We start from the raw sequence: 9,918 nt of genomic DNA on the forward strand, positions 1-9,918 counted from the left end.
GGCACTGGCATGTGGTGAGGTCAGCTTTCTATTTCCTCTCTGCAGTGTGTCCTCCACATTTTCTTTCATGGACAAGGTGCCTGAAGCTCTTTGACCTCTTGCCTCGCAGGCTTTATTTTTCTCCTCTCCCAAGGTTCTCTGCCTTTACTAGACGCCTACATAAACAGCTGTCCTGGTCCCAGTTAAAGCTTTCAGTGTTAATTAGTTCCTGTGAACTGACTTAAGCTTGTGGATATGACAGTTGATTTATTTTTATTTCTTCCTTCATTGACTTTTTAGATGTTCTTTGAACCCAAATCTACACATCTAATCAACACAATATATAAGCAATTTGAGAATAATTTCAGTAATAGAACACTTTCTTGAGAATATTAGAAATAAAGCTTGAGCCAAGGACTTTGGCCCATTCTTGCCCAATCCTTAACCTATGGGATTTCCCTTAACCACTTTGATCACCATCTTTTCCTTTCAAAATGGAAATTGCTTCTTTTTTTTGTTTCCTGGTTGTACACACATAATCCATACTTTTTATTAAAAGCTCATAAAATATGAATATAAAGGCACAATAACTACCTTTTATTTTTTTATAACACTTTCAAACTTTTCTGTGCACATATAAACATGCATATAGTCTACAAAATCGTGCCAGAAGTTTACACTATTTTAATAATCTCTCTGCACAGAAAAATGTAGCATGAACATATTTCTTTGTGGACAAATAAAGCCTCATAGGATCATTTTAATTGCCACATGGTATTCCTTATGTAGATATGTCATGATGTATTTAAGAGATGGACCCTCCAATCTTGATCTATGACATTTTCTAGAAAAGTTTCCTAATTTCACACCAATTTTTACATATGTCTTAGGGGCCGGACTTTTTAGGTTCAAGCTACAAGTTTTCACAATAAAAATAGAAACCCAGGGCACTGACGCCAGAGGCATAACTCCTGTCAGATCACATCCTGTGCAGGGCACTACCGTTTTTCCACTGTGAAACAGGATTTGAACAGATTCTCAAAATAGCCCTCCCTCTTTTTAGCAAGCCAGCGTCTCACTTGTGTTATCTGGCCCTCCCAAAGCGACCAGCAAGAATTCTCGACTCCTTGGCCTCGGAGTCCCTCTGTCCCTGTGCCAGACCAGACTTAGCAATCAGGGCATAACATTGGGGGAGCTGCAGGCAGTTGGACCTCTGGGACAGCAAATGGGAATGCAGACGCGGAGAGCCAGCCAGCTCCCTGTCTCCAGCCATGGCAAGAGATCCCGGTGTCATGCACAGAAGTGTTCTCAGTTGGGGATAAAGGTCAGGGGTACAGGCTTCTGGTGTGCTCCAAACCCAGCCTCACCAGCTCACGTTTTGTACTTGTTATTACCTATAAATTACATAGCCGATTTAGGTGAGTGATGGATTTTTTCAAGTCTTTAATTCCTTAATTTTCACTAGTATAACTTAGTAAAAGAACTTGGGCTTCAGAATCACAGTCTTAAGTTCAAGACTAGATCTGCCGCTTGTTATCCATGAGACTCAACACTTAAAGCACTCAATAAACACTTATTAAATAAATGTGTTGAATGTATGTTTGTGAATACCAGTTTCCTCAGTTGTAAAATGGGGATGATAATCGTACCAGTTCACAGGGCTGTTGTGAGGACTATTTTATGAACACACGATTGGCACAGGAAAGTTGCTCCATGAATTGGAGCTGCTTCTTTATTATTCTTGGAAGAAAAATTAGAACACTTCTTCCCAGAATCCATTTTACAGTCCTCTTACCAAATGTATTTGTTCAACAAGCAGGTATTAAATAGGGACCATAATAAGTATGGGGGGAACATGTTGAATAAGACACTGTCCAGGGCTGCAGTCCAGATATACCCTTTCATTCACTCATTCATTCATTGAAGACTTATTTATTCACCACTTATTAATCAGTTACTGAGCACACAGTCATCTGCCTCTGAAATAATTTTTTGTATCTATCTACTTACTTCTATCTGTGTCGTCATCATCCTAGCCATCCAGCCACAGGTTCCTAACTATTCTTCCTTCTTCCATTCTTGGCTTTTTAAAACCACTTCACATCCAGAGTGATCTTTTAAAACTGTAAATCAGATCATGCCATTCCTTTGTTAAAGCACAAAAGCCATTTAGAATAAGATAGAAATATGTTACCTTGACCCACAGGGCCCCTTCCTCCATCTCCAACCTCAGTTTAGCCCACCCACATCACTTTCCCCCTGACCTATGTCCCACAGCCTTATTTGCTAGAACCAATCAAGCTCTTTTCAACTTCAGGGCCTTTGCATATGCTGAACTTTCTGACGGGGATGCCATCTGATAGGCTCTTCATGTATCAGTTGGAGGTCACCATCTCGGGGAAATTAGCCGTAATGACCATCATTTATTCCTTAACATAGCATCTTGTTTATTTCCTTCTTACTGCTTTGTATAATCTGCAGTTATTTTTATTTATTTGCTTACCTGTTTATTGTCTGTCTTTCCCAGTAGAACATAAGCTCCATGAGGGCAAGAGCATTGCCTAGGACTGTGTATGCCACACAGTAGACATCAATAATTCATTACATGAAAGAATGAATGGCTGAATTTCTATTTTTTGGAAACCTCCATGAATAGAAATTCTGAACTTGAGGTTGGCATGTTCTAGGACAGATATCTGCCGATGTGAAAAGTTATTTTTGTGTTGGACTGAATTTTAAAAATTGCTAGAATGTGACCTGGAGAGGAAAAAGGAAATTCAGTCTAGGAGGAGAGCAGAGTGGAGGACACTCCAGTGGCAAAGAATTTTAAAACTCATTTGTATTTGGGGACACAATGAGTTCTTTCTCTGCTGTCCTCTAAGCAAGGCTTCCTGGTGAAGAGGATGGACTTTGGAGCCCTGAGCCTGGATTCACATCCCTGCCCTACCATGTATTAGCTGTGTGACCATGGGCCAGGTAGATAATGTCTCTGAGTCCATTTGAGTGAGAAATGGACCCCCTGAGTCTGCTACAGAGTAAATGCTCCATCCATGTTAATTAATTATCCTTTTTATTCTGCTAGAAACATTTTTTGAGCTTACTGTTATGAGTTTAAAAGACATCGATAACCAAGATCTAGCACAATGTGGGTATGTCAGAGATGCTTTAAAAATGGGAGTGTAACGTAGTAGAGTGTGGTGGTTCTCAGACTCGAAGCTGCACTAGTGTCAGCTGAAGAGCTGGTTAAAACACAGAGGACTGGGCCCTTTCATGTGTTTCTGATTCAGTAGGGCTGTGAGGGCCTGAGAATCTGCATTTCTAACACGGCGATGCTGATCCTGCAGGTCCAGGGACCACACTTTAAGAATGACTGGCAGTGGTGAAATACACCAGCTAGCTCTGGGTTCCAGACTGGCTGCATTCAATCCCAGCTCCATCTCCTCACTAGGTACATGATCTCCAGTGAGCTACAGAACCCCTCTGGCCTCAGCACACTTGTCTGAAAATGGAGATAAAACAGAGCCTTCCTAGAGAAGTTTTTATGAGGTTTAAATGAGGCCTCATACTGTAGTTGTTCAAGACACATTGACTGTTACGTGAAAATAAAAACCTGTTGAAATGAATTTATAACAGTGCTATCCAATAAAGCTTCCTGGGATTATGGAAGTGTCCCTGGTGTTGTCTAATTCGGCAGCCACTAGCTACACGTAGCTATAGAGAGCTTGAAACTTGGCTAGCACAGTTGAAGAGCTGCATGTTTCATGTTTCATGTCAATTGATTTTAACTAATTTAAATTTAAGTAGCCACATGTGGCTAGAAAAGCACAAATGTCCAGTTAGAATTCCTCCCCAAGACCCGGGCAGAGCCTCTTCGTGGCAGCTCTTTGGAAAGCTGACAGCCCAGGGTAGTGTAAAAATGTGGGTGTGTGTGAAGCTACCACTTTGTGACCTTAAGCAAGCAGCTCAGCTTCTCAGCAACACGACCTCATCTGTAAAATGGGAACAATAAGCCCTGTCCTGATTCCTCAGGAATTCTCTACGTGTTTTAAAGTGGTAACTAATGTAAAATCATAACTGCAATACAACTGCAAGGGTTTCTTTACAGCTTTCTCTCACTTCTTCAGATTTTCTTCCCTAGGACCTGGTTAAAAGGCAGTGGCTCTGTCACCTTCAACCTTTTGTGCCCACCGTGCCCAATGCATAGTCTGGAGTTAAAATCCAGCCTCCACACGAAATGTCTTCTCATTTGACCTGCGTGTATAAGTGTTCTAGGACATGTAGTAAAAAGGAGGAACCATCTATGTGACTTTAAATACACCAGTATGCCTTTAAAAAAGTTATTGTCTGAAAATCTTTTAAAAGTACTATTTATTTTGTCCCAATTATAAACAATTCATCCTTATTTTAAAAATTGGAAAATGCAGAATATTATATAGAAAATATTCAGTTCTCCCATAATCCCTCCATCTGGAGATAACCCTCATTAACACCTTGAAGCATTTCTTTCCAATGGTGAGTCTAGATGTGTATTCATCCATTCAGTTCATTCATTCATTTAATAAATGCTTTTTGAATGCCTGCTACATTTCAGGCACTTTTCTTGGTGATGGCAATAGAACAAAAAATAGACCAAAAAAACATTGCCTTCATGAATCTTACATTCTGGTGGATGATATTTGAAGACTCAGTAAAGTGTATATATATATACATATATATGTGTGTGTGTGTGTGTGTGTGTGTGTGTGTGTGTGTATATAAATTTTAAAACAAATCAGGTTAATGTTGTTTACCCCCTTATACATGTTGTTAATGTGTTTTCCCCTTTCCATTACTGGCAGCATTTTCTGATCTTTTTTTAAAAAGTACGTCTGTTCTTATATTCACTCAGTTGCCTGTTGAACCAACACCTGGAGCTTGTTGGGGCAAAAGGAAAAATAGATACTCAAGTTATGTCTTCAGGAACTTCAGCTGGGGGCATGATGTTCTCAGGGGATCAACTGGACTGCCTAGTACTGCATCCTTTGGAGTATTCTGTCCAGAAACACATAATCTTAAGTCCAAGAGTCAATTTTCACATCTCAGATTATACGGAGTCTTCAGGTATCACTATTGCATCTTGTGACTTGGACACATTTCTTTAGATCTTAAAAAGAAAGTTTTCTGAAGTCATCAGGACCCCTGTTATTTGTGATCCACCGTCTCCTGCTCCTCCATGACTAACCTGGCGAATTACTCTGCCTCTTTGCAGGTTCAGATGAAAACAGTGAAAACTTCAAGCCTATAGGGGCTTCTAAATCAGAGTAGTGAGGAGAGTGGGCAGGAGGAGCAAAGCTCATACTGCGATAAAATAGAGGATGTGGTAGCCACTGGACAGAGAGAGCAAGAACAGTTTGTCCTTTTTTGTGCCCTCATCCTTGACCACAATGGTCCCCTCCTTTTCATATGGAGACCCGTTTGTCTTGTTTCTTCCCCTTCCTCCTCTCTCCCATGGCCTCACATCCTTTTCCCCTTATGGTATGCAAAAAGGAGGAGAAGGTACCCACAAAACATCAAGGACAGGGATCTTGTCTGACTTGGGAATAAAGGAAGAAATATATCCAAGGGCGAATGAAATTGCTGGGTAGTCTTTGATGGGCAGACCAGTGTTCTGCTGACTGGCCCCAAGGTAAATCTTCAAGAGGGGTGTTTTTCTTCTATTGTCTAGAATGTGACAAGGAAGATGTCAATTGGTTTCTGGTAACTGCCCCTCAAAAGCTTTAGCCAGAACAGTGTCTAGAAATGAAGGGCATTCTATACAATGAACAGTACCACAGAGCTGCGTGTGCTGAAGACATAGCCAACATGTCTTGCTGCTTTGGGATTTTACTGCTGATCATCTCCGGTGACATCTCCACTTCTCTTCTTTTGCTCCTTTCCACCTTCGCCACCACGTCATTCATGCCAAAAGTTTATTCATCTCACTAGTAGTCTTATACAAAACCCAACCACTAGCAAGAAGAGAAGGAAGAGGCCATAAACGTAGTGTAAGACTGTGGACCAGGGCTGTCCAATTGAAATAGAATGAAAGCCAGGGATATAACTGAAAATTTTCTCATAGCCACATGAATAAAGTAAAAAATAAATCAACAAAACTAATTTTAATCATATCTTATTAAAACTTGTGTATCCAAAATATTTAAATGTGCAATCATTAGAAAAATTGTTAAGGAGACATTTTATATACTTTATACTAAGGCTTTGAAATCTGGCGTGCAAGATGTACACTTACAGCACATCTCAGTTCTCACTGGCCACATTTCATGTGCTCAACAGCCACATGGGCCAGTGACACCGTACTGGGCAGTGCAGGTGTGGGCTCTGCACTCAAGACTAGGATTACACTAGGGGGTGTAATATTCGGAAGGTTACATAATCTCTGTGCTTCAGTTTTCTCATGTATAAACTGGGGGAAGTGTTAGTTCCTACCTCATTTAGTATTGGATTTAATGGGGAGTAAATAAACACTTAAGGCATTGCCTGATGCGAAGTTGGTGATTAGTAAATGTTAGCTCTTACAGTCGTCAGATATATGACGTTTTGCCACATCCTAATAGATCAAAGCTGTCTTTCAGTAAGGTCTTACTCTGGGCTTTCTAAATCAGGACTGTATGTCTGATATCTTGCAATGATGAAATCAGATGCCACTTCAGAATTCCTACCTCACTTCAAACAAAGATTTTCAGGGAGAGTTTGGTCCCAGAGCTGTGTTTTCTCAAAGCTGGATAACCTGTAATTTCACAAACTTCTTTAATAAGTTTTCCAATATAGTCGTTTAAAATTTTCCAAATAGGCGGTATCATATTTTTATTAGGAGGTAAAATTAGGTTCACAGCTATAAAATTATCCCAGCTTGCTTTTTGATGATCTCTTAAGAGATTGAAACCATGCTTCACTACAGTAAGATAGCTCTTGTCTTCTTGAAACTATAGCTCACAGCCACAAATCCACGTTAACATCACAGGATGCATTTCAGCGCGTAAGCACCATGATATATAAGCTGTTCTTTGGGCACTTGTATGATACCTTTTGAATAAACAATGGAGTAATTTCACAATACTTGTTTTGGGCCACTTTAAAAATACAGATCTTCCTCGACTTATGATGGAGTTATGTCTCGGTAAACCCGTTGTAATTTGAAAATATTTAAGTCAAAAATGCATTTAACGCAGAATATTGTATCTTAGCCTAGCCTAACTTAAATGTGCTCAGCACGGTTGCATTAGCCTACAGCTGGGCAAAATCATCTAACACACAAAGCCTATTTAATAATAGGGTGTTGAATCTTAAGTAATCCATTGAATACTGTACCAACAGTGAAAAACAGAATGGTGGTCTGGGTACAGAATGGCCTTTCAGTGTATTGGTAACCACACGATCATGTGGCTGATTGGGAGCTGCAGCTCCCTCCCGCTGCCCAGCATCGTGAGAGAGTATCTTACTGCAATTGAGACAGGGAAAAGATCACAATTTAAAATTCAAAGTACGGTTTCTACTGAATGCCTGTTGCTTTTGCACTGTCATAAAGCAGAAAAATCTTTAAGTCTGGCCATTGTAAGTTGAGGACCGTCTGCATATCTTAAAGGTTTCCACATCTCTCATTCTTTCATTTATTTATATATTCCTCATTCATTCATTTATTCAAGTGTTTATTCAACAAATATGCATTGAGGGCTCACTCTGAGCCAGAAACTTGGCTAGTTACTGAAGGGGTGATGGTAAGCAGAACACACAGTCCCTGCCCCTGCAAGCTTACAATCTAGTGAAGGAGAAAGACATTAATCAAATAATCATGCAAATAGATTTGCCAACTGGTATGATGACTATTAAGGAGGGGAAAAATTGCTTTGAGAGTCTATGAGGAAGGAATTTGATTTGTCAGGGAAGTATTCCCCAAGGAAGTGCTGATGGGGCTGAGGGCTGGAGTAGAAAGAGTTAACCAGGTGGAGAGGGAGGGAACTCTATTCCAATCAGAGGGAACAGCATGAACAGAAGTCCTGAGGAGGCAGGGGAATGGTGATGGGGAGAGATGGAAAGAGAGCTGTGGGTCTGACACAGAGGGAGGGGAGGCAGGCCGAGGTTGAGCTGGAGAAGTAGGCAGAACCAAACATTGCGGTTCTTAATGGCCACATTAAGGATTTTATATTTACGTGAAGAGCTTGGGAAGTTGTCATTGGGACCCCAAAACTTGGGGATGCTTTTCTTTGCTGGGTCAAACCCCTCTTTAATTCTTTGTAATTCTGATGAAATGAAAATGTCAGACTGGGATTTCAAAATGTAGAATAGATAAACAAGATTATACTGTATAGCACAGGGAAATATATACAAGATCTTATGGTAGCTCACAGCGAAAAAAAAATGTGACAATGAATATATGTATGTTCATGTATAACTGAAAAATTGTGCTCTACAGTGGAATTTGACACAACATTGTAAAATGACTATAATTCAAAAAAAATGTTAAGAAAAGAAAATGTCAGGCCACCAAGAGCAGGTGAAGGGCTATTCATGTCCTTTATTCCCATCAAGTGCAACCCAAAACAACAGCCAGTCCTCTCTTAAGCTGCTCTTCAGTTTTCCAACCAATTCTGAGGCTCCGCCTTTGTGTTTTACTCATAGTGTTTGGGAGAACAGCCAATAGAGGAATTTTGGCCACAGCTTAGAGGTAAATCCCTGAAAAGACCAACTGTTCCAGAAAAGGAAGTGAAGCTCTTACATAATTTAAGTCAAACCGATGGGTCTCAATTCTGGGTAGGAGGCAAAGAGGAAAGACATGATCAGATTTGCCTGTTGCAAAGGTAACTAGATACAATATGAAAAACGGTTAAAGGAAGTTAAGTGAGGATGCAGGGAGACAAGAAAAACTGTTGCTGTCATGATAATGTTATGACAGAGGTGATGTTAAGAGGTGATGTTTAATGCGAAGGCAAGTAGATGGAGGGTTGGGGTTAGCGGTCCCACAAAGAAGGTTGGGGTGCCAGAAGTAAGGAATGGATGCTAAGCTAACAAAACAAAAAGCCCAAGGATTTCCATTATGGGGTCTGTGGGAGAAGGCATAAGCATGACCCCCGTTGCCCCGAATGCTACTGCACCGCTGGGTCCCGGGTGAGTAGGTTATTGTTTCTGGGTTACATTTAATGATAGGTTTTATTTTCTTCAGCCTGGTTCAAGGAACATTATTTGTAATGCATTTTAACTTGCTAGTTTTGCAGGATGCTGACTCCTAGAAATTGTCATTTGTTGATAACATTGGGTCGCAAGATCAGCAAGAGACCACTCAGATATTATTTAGTTACCAAGTCTCTAACTAGCTTCATGTGATTTAAAGTGACCTTGGCCATTTGCTTTTATTTCATTTTTGACTTCTGGGTTTCCTGAATCTGCATTGTGCGTCGACTGCAGGTGCCTTTCCAGCTTGCACTCTCCACCTCCCTGTATAGTGTGAGATGGGAATTTGGAGATCTTCTAATTCTCTCTGCATGGCTTTGATTAATTTTTCTCTTAATTATTCTGGTATTGTAATTTGTAACTCATTGGAGAGAGACAAGAGATACTAGTTCCATCTGAAAGGTCATGATTTTAAAGTAGCTCAGGCTAACCGAACTCAGAAATTGAGTTTGAAGAAAGTGTCTTCATGGCTTAAAAGTAAAAGTTGCAGCTACTGCTTCAGTGTGAGATTCCAGGAGGGACAATGTTAGATGGTGCACTGGTCTATACTTTTTGCAAGAGAGGCTTGAGTTGACATCTAACACATACTTGGGTTGACCTGCACCCTAACATGGAAAGGAATCTCTGTCCAGAGCATCAGTAACACCAAGTGGAAAATTTAGTTAACTTGAATATGATTTCCCAACACAGTTCTATGCTTCAAGCAGACTTTTTTCGAGATATACATGCCCCTCC

This window comes from Camelus dromedarius, chromosome 11 (genome assembly GCF_036321535.1).
Source record: "Camelus dromedarius isolate mCamDro1 chromosome 11, mCamDro1.pat, whole genome shotgun sequence".
In the NCBI taxonomy this organism is placed as follows: Eukaryota; Metazoa; Chordata; class Mammalia; order Artiodactyla; family Camelidae; genus Camelus; species Camelus dromedarius.